Source organism: Myotis yumanensis, unplaced genomic scaffold, assembly GCF_028538775.1.
Source record: "Myotis yumanensis isolate MYYU_CA2020_CCGP unplaced genomic scaffold, mMyoYum1.0.hap1 SCAF_4, whole genome shotgun sequence".
NCBI lineage: Eukaryota > Metazoa > Chordata > Mammalia > Chiroptera > Vespertilionidae > Myotis > Myotis yumanensis.
The window spans coordinates 37,571,445-37,592,692 of NW_027223755.1; the positions used below are offsets into that span (position 1 = coordinate 37,571,445).

General features: G+C 40.6%; 1 protein-coding gene across 6 annotated transcripts in view; it reads right to left on the minus strand.

The window, feature by feature from the left end:
* Window positions 1-21,248, minus strand: part of ZNF366 (zinc finger protein 366) — a 63,495-nt gene that overhangs the window by 30,340 nt on the left and 11,907 nt on the right. The window contains exon 1 of one of the 6 annotated variants that reach the window (XM_070412157.1): window positions 13,253-13,609. The exons of the other annotated variants lie outside the window; for them this stretch is intronic. The gene's annotated coding sequence lies outside the window, so the exon portion shown is untranslated. Of the gene's footprint in view, window positions 1-13,252; window positions 13,610-21,248 lie in introns of those variants that run through there. 6 annotated transcript variants of the gene reach the window in all.

Sequence of the window (21,248 nt, forward strand, 5' to 3'; positions counted from 1 at the left end):
CTTTTCCTTGACTCCTTCCCCAGTGTTGATGAGAAACTCTGGGATGCTAAGAATGAAACTGTTGGATTTGAGACCATGTCAGGTCTTCCCCTAGGGTCCTAAGGTAGTTGGGTTTTTAAAGGTTTCTTTCTAAAATAAAAGTCCAAACCTACTTGTGACACTGCAGAGTCATAAAATGTCAAAGCACAAAGCCTAAACTTTTCTGTGTCTTTAATGCCATGTACAATGACTTGACACTTCCATTTTTAAGAAGAGTTTTCAAATTATAGTAATTTTTTAGTGTTAAAATGATTTTCTGTTCTTTAACAATAACTAGCAAATAAAACTCCTCCCTTTCTGCTTTCCTTCTAACAAATAGGCAGAATGCTTTTTTGTTTGTTTAGGATTAGTCATCAAAAGGAACATAATTTGTTTTCAGATCCGGTCCATCTTGCTTTTAAACATAGATGTAGTCTACAGGCTATCCTATGTGTTGTGTTTAGAGAATGGCCCTGGAAAGCAATGCTCACATTCCCAAGAAGGAGCATATTCATATTAGTACCCCTAACTTTGCACCTAACTCATCCCTTTTTTGTACCTCAGATGCCTATTATGTTAAAATATAATTATACTCTAGGATTCATTATTGCTTCAATATGTCTCTGATTCTTAGATTGTCCTTTATCAATTTCTTTTTCTAGTATGTTCTCTTCCATTCACTCCAAATGTTAACGTTATGCATAGAAAAACAAAAAAGGACCAGAGTCACTTTGCCAACACCTTCCACCTTGACCATTCATTCTTGGCTGGTTTTTACAAAATCTTGTTCATTGTTTCTTGGAAATGACTATTAGCTTCTCTCCTTCTTCCCATTCCCATATCCAGGTCGCTCATTCAAGTGGCTACTACTTCAGCCCTAGATTATTTTCACCAGTTTCCATCCACTCTTCCAGATCTTTCTTCTCCTTCCTTCCAAATCCCTCAAATACCAATGCCAAGTCCATTTTCTAAAAATTCACCACTCTTTCTAAGACAACTCTATTCAGGAACCTGCAATAATAGTGTGTAGAGACTGCTGCTCCACATAGTGTTAATATTGCTAATTGCTGTTTCAATATTTGTTTCCCCTTCTCCCTTAAGAAACAGAACCCTGATTTATTTGTGGTGAGAATGTCCCAGCAAAAACACTAGCTTTCCCAGACATCCTTTCAGTTAGGGGTTGCACTTTGCCACAGTTCTGGCCAGTGAGGTGCAAGCAGAAGACTGTTAGGGCTTTCTGAGAAAGCTTTTGCATTCCTAATGCAGAAACCACCTGCTTTTCCTTTCCTGTCTTTCTTCTTTCTGCTTGGAATGTGGATATGAGGCTGGGGGTGGCACCATCATATTGGGGCTGGGAAGCAGCACAGTTACTGACAATGCCTCCCACAAGGTATGGTAGAAGGGAAGAGGGAACGTGTCAACATGGAGCTACTGTACCCCCTTGGTACTGTTTTTCTTATTTAAGAAAATGAATCTTTTACTTAAGAATTTGGTTAAGAAAATGTATTCAGAGTTCTGGGGCTTGTAGCTAAACACAAAATCCACCTGAAACACAAAGCAAATCAAGTGTAAACTCCTCGCCCTGACCTTCAAAGTCCCCTTCTCTCTAAAGTCTTCTTAACCCCAAGCTTTCATTATTCAGTTCATGCCTCTTTGCCTCTGTCTAGATTGGCCTACTTTTAGGAATATTCTTTCCATTGATCCATCCCATTCTTTCAAGATGAACTCAAATTCAGCTTCTTCCTGGAAGCCTTCCCTCCCTAGTCTTATGCCCAATTATCTCTCCTTTCTCTCGAATCCTATTGCAGCATCTCACAGAATCCTGGTAAAACACAGTGTTTTCCTCTGTATGCCACTCTGGTTATTTCATGGTTAGGTTGTTTTTCCAACCAGCACATAAGCTCCCTCCATCGTGAGATCCACACTCTTCGATCTCCCATTGCATCTTGCATGATACTGATCACCATCAAGATATTCAGTACAGAGCTGTTGCCTGGTTGGGATTCGGTTGGTATGCACTGCTATATTTGCTTTTAAAAACAGATTTGTCTGTGGCTTTAAGAGCACATGTGAATTTAGGCTGCATTTCCATCTGGTAAGTTAATATAATCATTGGTTGGCAGTTCAGAATCAGTATGAATTAATTTTCCACGGGAAGAAACTTGCAGTAGCAAACACGATCGCTGTGGTTTCTTTATCTCTATGAGCATTATGTTGGATTCACATGTTAATAGAGCATTTCCTGGGATTGGAGATCAACCTCCAACCCATGAGATCTGGGTTTTCAGCATTAAGAGGTTATGAGATTAGGACTCCTTGGTGCCCATTGCTCCCTGTCTCAGAAGGGAGCAAAGGCCAGTGAAAAGGCTCGGCTTTGGCAAGGGGCCACCCATCTGCTGTCAAGCTCCTGCACTGAGCCGGGCAGGACAGCTGCAGAGGCAGATCAGCCCAAAAGCCTCTTTGGAGGGCAGGTTTCTCCTTGGAAGGCAAAGGAAGAAAGGAGAAGGAAGAGGAGAAAATGCCAGTGAGGATTAAACCTCTGAGGTTTTGACTAAAATGGAAGTAATCACAGGACTTTTGTTTAGACAGTTTTATGTTCTTCCATAGGCACTTAACTGAAAATCAACAAGAACATCAGGCAGGGAAGGGATATCCAAATTCATAAATGAAGGTTATGTAACATCTCAATTTCTACATTAACTTCCTTCAGGGGGGTATAACTACATTCATATCCTTGCTTTCTTCCTCTCTGTCTCAAACATAAACACACATACATGCACACACACACTCACAAGTGTTGCTATATTCTTTGTGTGTGTGTGTTATAGTAACAAAATAGAATTACAGACACTCTGGAAAACAGTACAGAGTAGTGATGGCGAACCTATGACACCCGTGTCAGAGGTGACACGTGAACTCATTTTTTTGGTTGATTTTTCTTTGTTAAATGGCATTTAAATATGTAAAATAAATATCAAAAATATAAGTCTTTGTTTTACTGTGGTTGCAAATATCAAAAAATTTCTATATGTGACACGGCACCAGAGTTAAGTTAGGGTTTTTCAAAATGCTGACACGCCGAGCTCAAAAGGTTCGCCATCACTGGTGTAGAGGTTTCTCAAGAAATTGAAAGTAGAACTACCATATGATCTGGTAATCCCACTCTGGGTATACATCCAAAGGAAAAGAAATCATTATCTCAAAGAGATATCTGTGCTCTCATGCTCATTGTAGCATTATTCCACCATAGCCAAGGTATAGAAACAACCTAAGTGTCCATCAATGGATGACTAGATAAAGAAAAGGTGATGGTCTGTGTGTGTGTGTGTGTGTGTGTGTGTGTGTGAATAATATAATAGAATAATATAATGGAATATTATTCAGCCTTAAAAAAGAAGGAAATCCTGTTACTTGCAACAAGATGGATGGACCTTGAGGGCATTTTACTAAGTGAAACAAGCCAAACAGAGAAAGACAAATAATGCATGTATCACTTATATGTGGAATTTTTTCAAAAGTCAAACTCATAGAAACAGAGAGAAGAGAAGTGGTTACCGGGGCGGGGGTGGGGGGGGGGGGGGGAGATAAGAAGGTCGATAAAAGGGTACAAACTCAGTTTAATATGAATAAGGTCTGAGGACCTAATGTATAACATGGTGACTATAGTTGATAACACTACATTGTATAATTGAAATTTGCTAAGATAGAAAAACTTAAATGTTCTCACCAAAAACATGGAGGGGGAATATGTGAGGTGATGGATGTGTTAACTAGATGGGGGCATATTTTCATAATGCATATGTGTATCAAAACATCATGTTGTACACTTTAAATATCTTACAATTTTATTTGTCAATTATACCTCAATAACCCTGAAGAAAAGGGAATTATCTTCAAAGATATAGCCCCTCCTAATACCATAAGTAGCACAACTCTGCCTTATGGAATAATGATCCTTAATCTAGGAATTGCAATGATTTCTTTATTTGCTGTTTTAATCTCAGTTTTTTAAAAAAAGTTAATTAGCAAAACAACCTAACAAAAAGAAGTAACGTGTAAAATAATTGTTCCTTTTGGATTTTCAGTGGGACAGGACTTGGGGCAAATGCCCACAGGAACCATTTATAAATGTCTGTGAGTTACTTTGGGGCCCCTTAGTGGTAAGGACCCCACTGGGCAGTCTTGAATGTGAAGGAAAGGGTGTCCAAGCCTATGAGCAACAACACTGAGGCCTGTGGGCCTTGAAGGCTTCCTTGAAGCCTCAGGTACTCAGGAGTGACAGCCAGGCTGCCTCCACAGCACAGGTGGCTCTCTGATTGGCTTATTACCCATCACAAACAAGGCTTAGGCGGGTGAGGAGAGAAGAGACTCCTGCAAAGATGTATAAGATACAATACCTTTCCTCAGGGAGCTTGCCACCTAGTTGAGGAAATGAGCTAGAGACCACAAAATAACAGATTCTCTGAGTTGGAGAGAACCTAGAAGGTCTAAAAAGGTAAGCCATGTCATAACTCTCTTAACCTTCAGAGGCTTGGTTTCCAATTGATGGGGCTGATAATTCCCCCTTTGCAGTGGATTAAATGAGACAAGGTATCTTGAAGAGTGCCTGTACATATTAAGTATAGTTCAATCCGCTTTTACTATTATCATTATGACAAGTCAGCAAATTGTGTTCAATACACGATGCTGACAATAGGATATCACTTTAGAGTGAGGTGGTCACTGTGGTCAAAGGGAAAGAGGATGGGGGCATTCTTGAATTAGAGCACTGAGGGTAAGGCACGCCATGTGAGGTGGCTTCTGGTTACAGTGGTAATCTGGGCTATCCAATCAGGGAGGGTCTGCCATGTTTCATTAGCCTGTAGAAACTTGGTTTAGGGAACAGTGAACAAAGAGCAGGCATCTGATCACAGCCTGTTGCTAGATCTGAGTGCTAACAGAGCTCATGAGCAAAGAAGGAAAGTATGACCCCACAAAAACGATGGCCTGACCACTCTGTCTGAAGTTATGCAATCTAAAGTTACTAATCTCCCCATCTTCCAGCTCTTTCTTTTACAGCCCCAAGTTTTATTTTCCTGGTAGCACTATCACAACATATCTTGGCCATTCATTTATTTATTCTCTGTCTTGCTCTGCTAGACCATGAACTCTATGTGACCAAGTACCTTGCCTATGCTATTCACTGTTGTACCCACCTAGAAGAATGACACAAATATAGTAGGTCAGTACATTAGAATCACTGGAGAAGTTTTCAACATACCACACTGCCCCACCCTCGACACACACACACACACACACACACACACACACACTGTGATGCCTAGGTGCCTCCCCAGATGTAAATTTCATCAGGATCTCTGGGGATGGAGGCCTAGGAATTGGTGCATTTTAAAAGCTCTGTAGGTGATTATCATGGCCACCCAAGGTTAAGAACTACTTTAGAAAGGTGCTCAGTAAAGCTCTGTTGAATGTAAATGACAGGACCTATACACTAAGGGGAGCATGAATGGGCACGAGATGGAAGAGAAGGGATTCTGATGGAAAAAAAGCCCTGTGACCTGCACTCGCCCCTGCCTTACCCACCAGGCTACTAGTGAGGGGTGTGGGGGTGAGAAGATTCTCCTCCATGCCAAGGCTGAGTTGATGAAGCACAGCCCATGGAAATGGCTATTTTGGGGTCCAGGCAATCCACAAAGGGAAGGTTCCTGGACAGGTCATGCTGTACTCTGGTAGTGGTGGGGGTACCACTGGTGCATCATTTGTGTGCATATGAGTCTTAGACTGGAGACCCTTCCCCCCGCTTTTCCTCCTCCCAAGCCTCCACCCCCCCCACCCAAGACCCTGCCTACAATGCTTAACAATGAGGAAGAGGGTCAAGATGGTTTTCTTCCTGCATGACTATGATACTTCTGAAAGGTTGAGCTGTGGGATTTTTTTTTCTTTTCACTTCTCTCTTGGAAATCACCTCCATATGCTGATTGCACGGTCGTACAAGACTTCTTCTTTACATTGAGAAAGCATTCCCCACTATATTTAGGAGGCAAAGTGGAGCTGCTGTAATTTCAGCTTCCTCAATAGCTTTCAATGCCATCTATCAAGGTTGGTTTTCTTGAAAAAGTTTTTTTTTCCCCAAATAAACAACTAAATGTAAAATCTTCCCTTATACTTTGATTGAAGGTTCACAACTTTTGGAATATCTAGCTCATACTTTTAGAAAGAAGCAGCTGGTTCTTTTCACATTTAATTCCAACACCACGCCGCATTCAATTTTCCACTCTCCCAGACAGGCTACACAAACTATTGGAAAATATTCGATGACACTAATCCAAATGTCTACATTAAGTGTGGGAGAAAGGCAGAGTATACTTATAAAATCCTGGACTCTGAGCCAACGGCATTGAAGTGGCTGACCCTAAGAAAACATGATTGTGGCAGAAAAGGATCTAGCTACTATTGCTATCCACAGGGAGGAACCTTTGAAACTGGGGTTGAACAATCAGGTTTTTGTTCCTGGTTCAGGGTGAGTGTTTTGCCCAAAGGGCTTTGTTAAAAATCAATGGTATTAGTAGTAATTGTGACAGCTATCATTAACTGAGGATTCACCATATGCACGGCTTTTACATGGATTCTCTCTTTCCACTGCTATCATCCCTATTTTATAGATAAGGAATTTGAGGAACAATGGGTATAAATGATTTGTCTAAAGTCACATAGCCTGGAAGTGCCAGCTCTTAGCCAGGGTTTAGCAATCTTTAACTGTGAAGGATCAGAGAGTAAGTATTTTTTGGCTTTGTGAGGCCTACAGTCCCTGCTGCAACGACTCAACCCTGCGATGGAAATGAAAGCAGTCGTAGTAGCCATGTAAACAATGGGAGTGCCTGTGTTTCAATAAAACTTTACTTACAAAAACAGGCTATGGACTGGATTTGGCCTTGTGCCTCTAGTTTGCTAACTCTTAGCCATGACACTAAGCTCTCTTTTGAGGCCTTCTTTCAAGATCTTTTATATTTACATATGAGTTATTGCAAACACTCATTGAGCCTGCGAATACAATAGCCTACTGAGTAAATAACTGAGGTTTTAAAATAACCATATCCCTCAGTGCTAGCAACACTCTGAATGTTGTGATGGGAAAGGGCTTTTGAATGAGTGGGATTATAAACCGCCCAAGGATCCTTCCGAGGAAAGCTTACAGGTGCAGCTCAGCCCTCAGGAGTTTGTAGGTTGGCGGGGTGGAAAAGGAGTTACATTTTTTGCAGTATCTGCTCTGTGCCAGGTCCTGTGCAGGACTCACCATGCTCTCGTATTTCTTCTTTGCCACTCCTTCCACGCACATTTCAAGGAGGCGCTCAAAAGCACACCAACAAAATCAAAGAAGTCAAGAAAATGGAGCATTATCTTCAATCCTTACATCAATCTTGTAAGAAAGGTGCCATTATTCCATTTTAGAGATGAAAAAGAGAAGCTCAGAGGGGAAGTTACTTGCTTGAGGTCAAAGAGCAAATGAGTGGCTGAAGTGGCATTTCACCCCAGATGTGCCCAATTTCTCAGCCTGTACACCTAGAGGACTGCACACCTCACCTTGCTTCATAACTCACTACTAAGTGAGCTTGGAAAGTCAGTTAAATTTGAAATTCTATTTAATTCTACCCTGTAAAAAGGAGAATAAGAAACCTTGGCATATCCTACTTGCTTCACATAGTTGCTGTTAAAAAAAAAAAAAAAGGAAGATGGAGCATGCGAAAGATCCTTGTACTTCCAGGCATGTATGATGGTGGCATCTGTCAGGAACTGGTCATAGCTGTGGCATCTCATTGCCACACTGCTGGCACCTAAAAGGGTTCCCCTGCTCCAGGGGACCCCAGTCACTGAATCATTCAGACTGACCAAGTCTGGGAAGGAATTGACCCCCAGAAATCCCCTGAAATCAGCCCAAAGCTCAGGAACTTGGAAAAGGTTATAGAATAGTCATCCAATTTCTAGTCACATAAATGACTCTTATAAACACACACATAAGTGTCATCGCCATCCCTCTGCACACCACCTTCCTCCCAAGAGACTCTCCTCCTGCTTCTATTCTTCTAGTTTCAGATGGGCTTTTTCTTGTTGGGATGAGTGTGAGTCCTTTCTCCCTGACCTAACCCCAGCCCAGTAGTTTCAACAGTGTGGTGGGGAGCATGGTATCAGCTTCATTCAAAGCCCACAGCTCCAGCTCACTGGCTGTGAGGGCTTTCGTGTAGCTTTGCCTTAAATATGCGACCTTTCAAAACGCTTGGCTAAAAATGAGAAAGTATCAAAGTTGAATAGCTTGATTATATAAGGAAAAAAATCCCCGTGTTTAAAAATTACATAAAATTAAAAATGAAATGGCAAACTGGAGAAATGTTTGCAACATACAGCAAAGAGATAGTATTATTTGATATCTGTGAGCTTCTACAAATCAATCACAAAAGTGACTACTCAAAGTGGAAAAACAGAGCAAAAGCCATCAGAAGGCAAGGCACAAGAACAATTCTAAAGACAAATTTTTAAAAATCCTTTTGGATAGTTTCAAGTAACACCTGACACCCAATTCTCATGTCATTACCAGTAATGGAAATGTTTTGACAAAACATGCAGAATTATATCTGGCATATTTAAGATGTGCATATGTGTGTGGGTGTGTGTAATCTCTCTCTATAAACCTGCACCTGCCTAAGACATTTCAGATGACTGGAGAGAATGATAATGGAGAAAAGGATTGGATTGAATTTCAAATTTAAAGTGTATGAAAACAGCATATACAAATAGAACCAAGATTTCAACTCTGAGAATTTGGACAAAGGGAGAAAGAAATATTTTCAGTTAACCCTCTAACAGCAGACTTGAACTGTAGTGGTCCACTTATAGGTGGATTTTTTTCAATAAATATAGTAAATGTATTTCTTTTCCTTAAGATTTTTTCCATAACATTTTCTCTCCTTTAATTTTCTTTTAATGTAAGAATACAGTATATAATACATATAACATACAAAATATGTGTTGATAGTTTATGTCATTGATAAGGCTTCCAGTCCACAGTAGGCTCTTCGTAGTCAAGTTTTTTGGGGAGTCAAAAGTTATATGAGGGTTTTCAACTGCACAGGGCCAGGGTGCTGGCACCCTTAACCCCCACATCGTTCAAAAGTCAGCTGTATATATATTTAGGGGAAAAGATGGAAGCAGCCTCACAAACTCTTCTTTTGCAACAATGTCCTGAGTGAAGTATACAAGATCTGAGGCTCATCAAAGGCAAATCACGCTGGGGAAAAATCCATTTGATAAACTAAATCATCCTAAGCAAATGACATTTCAGGAATAGAGACCAAAACCAAAGTGTGAGGGACATTTTCCAAATCAATGTAAAAGTGTGCAGAAATAGCAGGCTCTACATTGAATTAGTGTTGTGTGACAAATTGATGAGGTGATAAGGAAAAGCCAATTAAGATATCCATGGGCCTGTTCTGAGAGTCTGAATGCTACAATACTATATCTAGAGGATTCTGAGTAAAGAATATTTCCTTGGAAGGGTTAGAAAAAGTGCTTTTCAATAGCCTATTTTCTACTCCTTTCTCCTTCTCCTTTTCCTTCTCCCCCTCCCCTTCCTTCTCGTCCTCCTCCTCCTCTTCCTCCTCCTCCTCCTCTAACCAGCAACAGGCTGATTGTGTTACATTATTAACTTTCTCTGAGTTTCTTATAAAAGGATACATTTAATAATATTATTTAATGGGGTATTTGGGAAATGGCCTCTTCAAGTTTTCATGTTAATTTGTGCTGAGTGAAGAAATGGTGAGGCTAATTTAAAATGGCTCTAATTAAAATGAGTGAAAAATGGAGTGAATAAATAACAAAACACCTTTCTACTGAGGGTATCACCTGGTAAGAGGTAACTCAGATCCATTTGATAGTAAAAAAAATATGAGATAATTCAATCTAGAGTTTAGGGAATTGTTTATAATTTCTAAAAGTTTTAGGTTTTCAGAGTAAAAAGTTATTCTCTATGGATTAATGGAAAATTCAATGTGAGTAGAGAATGTTCCTGCCCAAGAACTTCTTAGGGAGAATCAAGCAAGTCACACTTTAAGAATGTTGCTTGATATATCTTGTTCTAGAAGTATCAATTCCTGGACCAATTCATGTGAACTTCATGTGAAGAAAGAATGTGTGGGATCACTAAGGAAGGAATGAGCACCATATGTAGACACCCTAAAACTGACAGGTGACTCAGCTCTTTGGGTGCTATCTAGGCTGCTGGCAAATGACAGATGCAATATAAAGCTCACATGGTGTCATGGTTAGCAGAAGAACAAGAAGAAAATCATGAAAGCAGTTGAGAAAAGCTGACTGTTATTGATCAAGAAGTAATTAAAAAGACAAAATTAGTTGGCACCAGGATTAGATTAAGGGGACCTACTCTACACAATTTATTTTTAATGACTTTTAGATAATATAAACATATTACCCTTGAAAATTTAATTCTAAAATGTTTTAAAAAGAAAATGAAAATACTCAATAAAACCCCCAAGAGCAACTGTTAATATTTTGGTTTGTTTCTTTCAAGTGTTTTACATTCATGAATATGTTTTTTTTCATAATACTATTTACCGTACATCTCTATGCAATACACAAATAATATTGCAGTAAACAACTTTATACATAAAACTTGGTTGAGTATTTCCTTAGGTAAGGAAATAGAATTACTAAATCAAAGGATATAAAATTTCAGGTCTTAATACATATTGCTAAATTTATTTCCAGAAAGGTCACCTTAGTTTAGACGTAAACTACTTATTTCTTTAAGTGTATTTTGACCTACTTTTTCCGCCTGAAATTAAATAAGCTCCTAGAGTTGAGCCAACATTTTTGTAATAGGGATAAAAAACAATCCCAGATTTATTGAGAGATTATTTTATGATAGCTGTGGTAACTTACACTGAGATAATTTTCAACGTTTTCAAAAACGTTCATACCCGTTATTACATTTAGTCCCCACACAAACCTCATGAGATGAAGAGAATTAATTGTAAACTGTTTGGAGCATGGGAGAGGATTTCAGACATCACCTTGTTCAGATTTTATTAATGTTTCAATCAGAGAATATGAGAGTTTTAAAGTTCTAGATCTAGACAGTGGTTCTCAACCTTCTGGCCCTTTAAATACAGTTCCTCATGTTGTGACCCAACCATAAAATTATTTTCGTTGCTACTTCATAACTGTAATTTTGCTACTGCTATGAATCGTAATGAAAATATCTGATATGCAGGATGGTCTGAGGCGACTCCTGTGGAAGGGTCGTTCGACCGCCAAAGGGGTCACAACCCACAGGTTGAGAACCACTGTTAGAGGCTAAGTGTCTGGAATCTTATTTCATATATTACTTTCCCACCGGTTACCTTGACTCTATACTGGTCCCTGTATGTGTCATTCACAATTTCCTCCTCCCCCTGCACTGTTTTATCAACCCATTGGAAAGTACACCATTCAATCTCTCCCTGTCATGAGAATTTGCAATAACTAGAAATCTGAACTCAGACCATAAGCAGAGACAGAGTAATCTTGAAACAAGCACTTTATCTGTGATGTGTATGATGACCCAGAAAAGAAACCCAAGAGCATGTGGACAATAATGAGCCAATGAAGTTGAGAGTCAAGTTCAAACTTGGGGTGAACTTGATAAACTGAAGTGGTCAAAGGAAACTTAGTAAGAACAATTCTAGAGCTCCAAGGTCAACATATTTTACTACCGGTGTATTTTGATCATGAAGATGGTAGAAGACTGTAGTATGCTGAGACACAGGGGGAATTGTTTTTGCTAGATAATTCTCACCTGTTCATGTGACTTAGGTAGCAGAGGTGAGTTCTATCAACAAACAGGAAGAGTCCTCAAGGAGAATTGTCAAGTCTTTTGAATATTCTTTGCAGATAATCTAATTAATGCACTATGGAATTACAATATGTTGCCTAGAAATTAAAATAGCATTCTATTGATTTTTGAACATCAACCAACAGTCTACCATGGCCTCTGGTCAGCTATTGCCTCATTTCCCCCCAGGGGTCAAATTTATTTTATTCAGAAACACCTCAGTAGCATTTCCATTTATTTTTTGTGTGTATAATTTTAAATTCAGAGAAATCATTTCTTAAAATGCCTGACATTAAAGAAAACCTGGCACTGTATTGCCACTACTATAGCCAAGTAATATGTATGGAAAGAAGCATGGTTTAACGTGTTGAGTGTGCCAAATTTTCCTTAAAATTAACATTTGTGCCATATGTTGGTACCGCAAACCCAGTACTCCTTACGCAGATGAAAATGCAAAAGGAAAACATTCTCAGGCTGAGCCCTGTTCTCTCTCTTTGTAGACACTATTTTATCTGGATATTAACAATGATCTTCCTTTGGGAGTGAGAATGAGTACCTACTCTCTAATTCTTGGTTAGAGGTCAAACATTCTGATTTAAGAGGTTCTATTTAAAGTATACTTATCTTTTAAATATAGAAGGACCTATATTTCCAGTGCTTTGTACATGGCTACTTTGATGGTTAAGTGGTGTGCTGTCCAATTTAGTACTCACTAGCCACATGTAGCTTTGAGCACCTCAGATATGGCTGATCTGAATTGAGACATGCTGTGCATGTAAAAGGCACACTGGATTTTAAAAAGTTATTTAAAAAGTAAAATACCCCATTAACAATTATTGTATTGATTACACGTTTAAACAATCTTTTTACTTATTGGGTTACATAAAATGGATTATTCAAATTAAGTTCACCAGTTTCTTTTTACGTTTTACTTTTGTAACATAACTACTGGACAACATAAAATTACATTGGTGGCTTGCATTATATTATATTTCTATTGAACAACGCTGGTGTAGAGATTGTTTTTGATGAAGGATTCCATCAATTTATTATACAACCAGGCCATGAGGCTGGAGAGGACTGGGGGAGGTCATCTATCCCACCTCCTGTTTTCAGTAAGGCTGGACTCCAACTAAATAATCCAAGAGTAAATCTTATTTTAAAGATTTGTTGAAAAATAAATTGTCTAACTTCTGTGGCTTGATTGAATATAAATAGTATAAACAAAACCAAGCAATTATTCTTGAACTCATTAACCCTCATGGCCAATCCCAAACCAACTTATAAAGTCCTTTCTCAGAATCTCTACATTCATCCTCACCAACTCTACGGTCCAAGCAACCATGCTCTCACCTGTGCTGCTGTATTTGTCTCATCAGCGGTCTTCCTCATCGCACTCTTACTGCACTGCTGCAATCTTTTCTCTTCAAAGCAGCGTAGTGAGCTTCTCAACAAGCACATGTGACCATGTCATTCCCCTGCCTGAAGGCCTCCAATATTTTCTCAGTGGTGTCAGGGTGAAGTTCAAAATTTAAACATGGCCCACAAGCCCGGCACAGTCTGACTCTCATTCATTTCTCCAGCTGCATCTTGCCAATGTTCCCCAAGCTTTCTGCATTTTACTCATACGGCCTTCTTTCAGTTCCTCATCCATAGTATGCTCCCCCTCCCTTAAGAACCTCCAGACATGCCATTCCCATCCCCTAGAACACTACTCCTGTCCCTCTGCCTTCTGTGCCTGGTTGACACCTATTTATTCAGATCCCTGAGCTCAAGTGTCCCTTCCTCAGCACCGCCTGACCAGGGCAGATATACCAATTTTGACACTCAGTGTGTATTAGAGTGCTCACTTTACATTTATTTGTGTGATTATTTACTGAATGCCTGGCTCCCTTTGTAGACTGTTTGCTCCATGAGGGCAGCAAGTCTGTTAGTTCACATTCACTATTGTCTCCCAGCACAGTGCTTGGCACATAATAGGCCCTCAATTAACAGAAAGGACAAGGGATGAAGTACCAACAAGAATCCTGGCTCTTTTTCCTTTACTACTCTTGAATGGAGAGGGAACACCCCTCAGCACCAGTCCTTCACAGCTCACTTACGTATTCAGCAGAGCACCTGAGTACTCCAGTATATCCACTAGCAATGGGTTCTGTTTCCATTGTCTATCTAGAATCCAACCATTTCTTACCACCTCATTGCCCCTACCTTGGTCCAAGCCACAACAATCTTCTTCCAGGAATTTTGGCTTTTCCTCTGAAATAGGTAGAAAATCACTTCCTAATAGCCTCCTAATTCTTCTCCTTGCTTCCACCCTTGGCTCCTCTTAGCCTACTCAACAGAATAGTCAAATCGATTTCATTAAAATGTAAGTCGCATCTTGTCACTCCCCTGCCTAAAACCCTCCAACAATTTTCTATTTTTGAGTAAAACCAAAGTCCACCCACTAGCCTACAAGGCTTTCCGTGAGATAGTTACCTCTCTGACCTCATACCTGACCACAATCTCCCTTGCTTACTCTACTCCAACCCCTCTGGCCTTTCGTGGTTTCATACACACACCAGGCATTGGGCTCCTCAGGTCCTTTACACCCGCTGTTCTTTCTGCTTGCATAGCTCTTCCCCGAGATACTTACATGGCTCTCTTCTTTGCTTCCTTCAAGTTTTTGCTCAATATCACCTTTTCAGTGGGGCTACCCTAACCCTGCTTCCCCCCACCCTCTCTCCTTCCTACATTGTCTTTTGTTCCCTGATATATTCCCAGTGCTTAACACAGCGCCTGCCAGGAAGTGGTTGCTCGATAACTGTAGAAATATTGAGGCTCAGCTTATGCACCTGAAAAATAGGTGTGCTTGAACCCAGCCATCAAGCGTGAACATGCAGAGTTGGCCTGCGTCCATAGGGGGACAGACTTGGCACCACCTTGGAGCCAGTTCAGGAGACTTGGAGGCTCCCTAAGCCCTGACCAACTGCTTAACCAGGGGTCCTCAAACTACGGCCCGCGGGCCACATGCAAATACAAATATTGTATTTGTTCCCGTTTTGTTTTTTTACTTCAAAATAAGATATGTGCAGTGTGCATAGGAATTTGTTCATAGTTTTTTTTTAAACTATAGTCTGGCCCTCCAACGGTCTGAGGGATGTGAACTGGCCCCCTGTTTAAAAAGTTTGAGGACCACTGGCTTAACCTCTCAGCTCATTTCTGCAACTGTCTGTGAGGCCCCAGGAAGCAGTTCGGTTCCAGAGAGCATCTAAATACTCCTTCCAACATCCTCCCTTTACTCCCTCTTCCATCCCCACCACACACAATATACTACGCAACCCTCTCCCTTTCCAAGGACACAACTCAGGCTATTTCTAAAACTGAGATTCGGATCCAAAACAGTAGCTGACACACAGTGCTTCTGAATGGGCACAGGAAAAGACTGAAGACCTCTGAGCAATTTCCTGGCCCTATATTTTTCCATTCCAGTAAAAGAGGTCTTCTTTAGCTCAGGAATCTCTCTCGGAACCAAGCCAGTGCCTTAATGGTGCATGCCATTTTTTACTGCCTAGGCTTGTTTCTTTGTTCTTTTATTTTCTATTTTAAGTGATCAACACCTGGGTCTCTTCTGTCAAAAACATTTTGACAACCGACTCTACCAGGTGTTGACTGCTAGTTCAGGTACATATAATGCTAATGGAGAGTTCCCATCCTAAGCAGGCATTTTATTTGATGATACATAATACTTAAATCGCACTCTCTACCTTCAAGGAGTTTTGCAGATTTTACCCTCCATTAGGCGGAGCAGGACTTGAGTTCATGTCTGATGGCTGGGAAACAAGCAAGGTTAAACAATTTGCCTAAGGCTATAGCTAGCTGTGCTTCGGACAAAGTACTTTGTGTATTTTAATGGATAGGAAAATATAACTGATTTTTTAAAAAGTACTTCTTTAACAACTGTTTTCATCAGTAAATTAGTTCTGAGTTCTTCCTCCAAGCCTTTTTAAGTCATATTGTGACTTACTGGCTGTACTGGCTCCCCACTGTCTCTGGATACCATTTCCCATTCCTCTTCTCCCTTCTCCCCTCCCCTTTCTCCTCCCCCTCTTCTTTGCCTTTATCTTCTCCAAGTTTCTGGGATACTCTACCTGCTGAGGGGACCAACTATACCCCCAATTTGACAGGAACCCTTACCCTGTCCCTCTAGGATCCACTTTCAGGTGCTAAGCATATTGTTAATGGATGGGGTCAAGTTCCTAAGGATGGTGAAAACCAGAGAATAAGTTGGTGTGTCTTCCTGGTCTATCAATTTTATGTGGTGGTGAGTAACAGAAAACATTCCAAATGCAAATAAACATAGATATGTTCTGCAGCAGAATGCAAGAAATCAGGACTGGTTAAAGTCTGAAATTCCACCTGTGGCAGACCACTCATGATTTCTTTTCCAGATTTTTCTCTCCCATTAGGGGTACTTACTAGTAGATTTAAAAAGTCTGAGAAGAACTGACACAACAGTCTTTCCTCTGGGCTCCAGGGAGATGAGATATTGGGACTGATTTTTCTAGGGCTTATGGAATCAGTCTCTTTTATTGTTCCTGTGAGCAAGAAATTTTTTTTCCTGGAGACTCTTAGCAGTGGAGGGAATCTGGGCCATCCCTTCCCCTGGTCCTTGAACATCCACCAGGCAGCAATCTGACCAAACTAAGAGCCCAGTGGTCTTTATCTCATTACTCCGCAAATAAAAGCAATAATCAAGGAAACCTATTACACTTGAGATTATGATTAAAAAGAAAAATCTGGCCCTAACTGGTTTGGCTCGGTGGAAAGAACATCGGCCTGCGGACTGAAAGGTCCCAGGTTCGATTCCGGTCAAGGGCATGTACCTTGGTTGCGGGCACATCCCCAGTAGGGGGTGTGCAGGAGGCAGCTGATCAATGTTTCTCTCTCATCGATGTTTCTAACTCTCTATCCCTCTCCCTTCCTCTCTGTAAAAAATCAATAAAATTTATTAAAAAAAAGAAAAAAGAAAAATCTGGCATGTGTTCAAAGTTGAAACTTCTATTACATAATGATTTCACACTGAATGTGCTGATCTTTAAAGAAAATGGAATGGGTAAAATAAAACAAAGGCTGAGCCACAATAAGTCTGATTTGGCTTTACCTGCCCACACCCAGGTACACGTGCATATGTATCTCTTTAAGCCCCAAGGACACTTTAGCCTAACATGGCACTTGGAGAGAAGGTACAGCATCATGTATGTAACATGCATGTTGGAGAGCAGAGAGCTCAGGAGACTAAGTCAGAAAACCTGGCTTTGAATCCCAGCTTCACCACCTACTAACTTTCTTAAGCATCCATTTTCTCAGCCATAATAACACCTTATTCATTAAATATTTCTAGCTGTTGTGGGCACATGGTTGGATTGCATATTTCTATTCTCTTTATATGTAGACATGACCATGAGACTTTCTTTGGCCAATAAAATGTGAGCACAAGTGACATGTGTCATTTCCTTGTGGAATCTTTGAAAAGCAATCTACGAGTCCACATAATTTTCGTTCCCTCTGCCATAGCAACATTTCCCTCAAGCATTTCCAACAATAGCTGTTCTATCAGCCAAAAGTTAGGATGACCCAAGTCAAAGCTACCGCTGAGTCATGTAATGGACACGTGATGAAATGGGAAATACATCCTTGATTTCTTTCTTTCTTTTTTTTGGAGTCTGTTTGTTATTAAAGCATAAAACAGTCTATTCTGACAAATATACTATTTTATGGATCTGGAGGAAGATTAAAATGGGATGCCTAATAGGTGATATGCACGGCACACAGCAAGTGCTAAATAAATGTTAGTTCTTTCCTCCCTCACCAATGTCTCTGTGTTGTAATCCTTCCCAGCCCTTTCTTATCAGCCATGAGCTATGCTACTCTTTAGAGAGTTTTTTTAATGAAAGAAAAATGAAAATAAACTTTAATTCAAGAGTTCTTAAAGTAGTTCCTAATACCCTGGTGAAAAGCTGAGAGAGCCCCTGCGTGGAGCCCAGTTGGGAATTCCCAGGATAGGAAGAGAATCTGGTTCTCTGGAATTTACAAAAAAGAAAGGAGCTAACAGCCTTATGAAAGAAATCAGCCAGAAAGTAAAACCAATGGACTCTGAAAATTTCCAACCACAGAGAACACTCCACCCCCCAGCACTGTGCTGCTATCGTGGAGCTGGGATCAGGGCGCCTGGATCTCATGGGGACCCAGTTCTGACTCTCCTTTAGCAGGTTATCTGTCCTGGAGGGAGGTGGGGTCTTTGTTCTACTTAGTACCAGCCTTCATTTCAGTGAGAATGATGAAGATGGTCAGACCTCAGCTTTTAGCTGTTTCCTCACTGGCTCCTTAAGAGGCCCGTTCCTTCCTCCACCTGATGCAGGCTGTGGCTTCATGAGAGGAGAAGCCCACCCAGCCACTGCTGCTGCTTTGAGTAAATACTTAGAGTTAATCACTTAGCAACTTACTCAATTAGGCCACCAGCCTAATACCTTTTTCGGGTGTTTAAGTTTACTCAGGAGGGAAAAAGTTCCTACCTAAAATTACTCTGGAAAGCCATGTCTGAGCTTTGCTCAAAGGGTAAATCCCAATTAATCTATTCAGAAGGCATTCATTACAGCTGTGGGTCTCCAAATGTTGAAAAGTTTGAGAAGAGGAGAAGGAAAAAGGAATGGAATACAGATGAGACAGAGCTGTACAACCTTTGAAGTTGCTTCAACTGTGACAAGTTGCTTTAATCTCTAAGCCCCAATTTCCTCACATGGAACATAGCGATAAAAAATAATAACCCATCTCACAGGGCTATTACAAGATTTATTTTATTATAAAATAAAAATTAGAAGCCTCTGGTATAAAAAAAAGGCATTCAATAAATAGTAAGAATACTAATATTGGGCTTCCTAACAACCCTGGTAAGAAGATATTTTCATGGTTGTAAAAAGGAAGGAGGAAGACCTAAGACAAGATTAGGGATGGGCAGATAGAAAAATAACAAGGCAAATCAATAATTCTCAGTCCAAGTTCCTTACTTTTTACTCCAAGCCTCTTCATCTGGATCTTTTGAGGGAGAATCCCAGCAGCTTCTATAACCCTGTACATGGGCCTCAGAGAGCCTGGCTCTACTGCGCACTGGCCGAACCATTGGGATGGGGAGAGGGGCCATTCTGGGTCAAACATTTGGAGAGGGCCAAACTAGAGAGTTTATAGAGGTGAGGAGACATGAACCCATATCTTACTGAGATGCTGACGAAACCTGGCATGTCATGAAGGAGGTGGGTTGGAGGCCTGGGGCCTTGATAGCGTATGCTTAAATACTTCAAAGAGCTGAGGCTTAAATGGACTGGATTTGTTTCCTGTGATCCCGGTAGGCAGAAACAGGGCCAGTGGATGGAGGTGACAAGGGAAGCATTCATCTCCATAACCTTTAATTTACTGGAAACTTCTGGAAGACTTAAACTGGATCTTATTCCCTTTCGTGTCTATAGCACCAGCACAGAGCCTCATCACATGGGACTGCCGAGAAGCAGTAGCTGCCAGGAGTTTCACTGGCGGGTCTTGGGGAAAAAGCCGATTCTGAGAAGCTGATATCTTTTTATTGACCCATCTGTCTGAGACCTTGTTAAAATAACCATGTCAGCCAGCAGTGAAACTCAGGGCAGGCCATCTTTTAAAATCTAGCAACATGCACTTATCTTCTACCTTCAATACCACATTTTGCAAACACTGAAGAAAAAAAAAGTTTCTTTCCGGCTCCAATGTTATGTAATAAAGCTCAAGACCTGTCAGTGGGATGATCTGGAAGTGAAATTTTAAGCTATGTAAATATTGAGCCTGCTATGAAAGGTCATCCTAACTTCCTTTGACCCTCTTATAACTGTGGTCCTCAGCATTTTGGTTTGTGGCAAGAAAGCATTGCTTCTCTCCACCTAATGGTCTACTGGCCTCATTTCCTCTTGAGGAATAAAGCCTGTACTTGGCACCAGTTCCAAGCCCAGACACTTTCTGCTGATCCCTTAAGTACACGTCTTGATGACTCTAACACATAAAGTCGATAGACGTGGAAAGTTTGCTGGACCAGAAGAAACATTAGCATCTCTCTAGCTTAAACTCACTGAAGCCAATATTCCCAAGTGTAGCATTTGCCTAAACGCACGTGCCCCAACTGCCTGCCTGTGACTAAGGGAATGTAGATGAGGAATTACATATCTAGAATTGCCCTTTATTCCTAATTTACATTTATTCACTAACCAACTCCAAGAATGTCTAGCAAGTCCCGATTATGCGTCGAAAACAGTGAAAAGTGGTGCCTAACACAACAACAACACCAGCAACATGTGCTGCGTGTTTCCACTGCAACAAGAATGTGTTAAAAACGTCAACTCATGTGACTGTCACAGAATCCTGTGAGGTAGGTAGTAGTCTTTTTCCTCATTTTGCCATTGAGGAAACTGGGACACATGTAGGTTAAGCAAATTGCCCAAAGTCACACAGATAATATAGGAAGGAATCAGTTTTTTATAGATAGTTGTTAGAGGGAAGAAATTAAACAATAATGATGTATACTTCCAGAAGCTTTCTAGACTTCTACCAAACATACCAACTTACTCTAGGGAGCAGTTTAAGAATGGAGAAGCTCGTTGCCACCAGAAGACCAGGATTATTCAAAGTACCTCCCTACAATGTATTAGTGAACCCCAGCTTTGGCCTACTGCAGTGGTTTCCAGGCCTTTCAGCATGAGGACTTCCTTTGTAAATTTTAAAAATAAAGTTATTTTTCAAATCCCCAGTAAGTTAGAAAAAGTACAAAATAACCAAAAGCTATCTTGAATTCAGTGTCATCTTTAAATTAATTTATATTTTATTAATTACTACACTATAACCCAGGGGTGGGCAAACTTTTTGACTCGAGGGCCACAATGGGTTCTTAAACTGGACCGGAGGGCTGGAACAAAAGCATGGATGGAGTGTTTGTGTGAACTAATATAAATTCAAAGTAAACATCATTACATAAAAGGGTACGGTCTTTTTTTTTTTTAGTTTTATTCATTTCAAACTGGCCGGATCCGGCCCGCGGGCCGTAGTTTGCCCACGGCTGCTATAACTCGATTGGAAAAACAGAGGTTCACACACTTTCAAAACACTGTTTTAGTCAGTTTGCAAACATTAGACACTTGACATCTAAACACCTCCTCCTCGACTCCTTGCAATAACTCCACAGACAACACCCCCCCCCCCCCCCCCCCCGCAACTCCGCAGAGATCCAAATCCTTTATCTTCTCTGAGCCTCAGTTTCCTCATTTCTAAAGTGAGGACAGCAAGAGGCTTTTCAGAG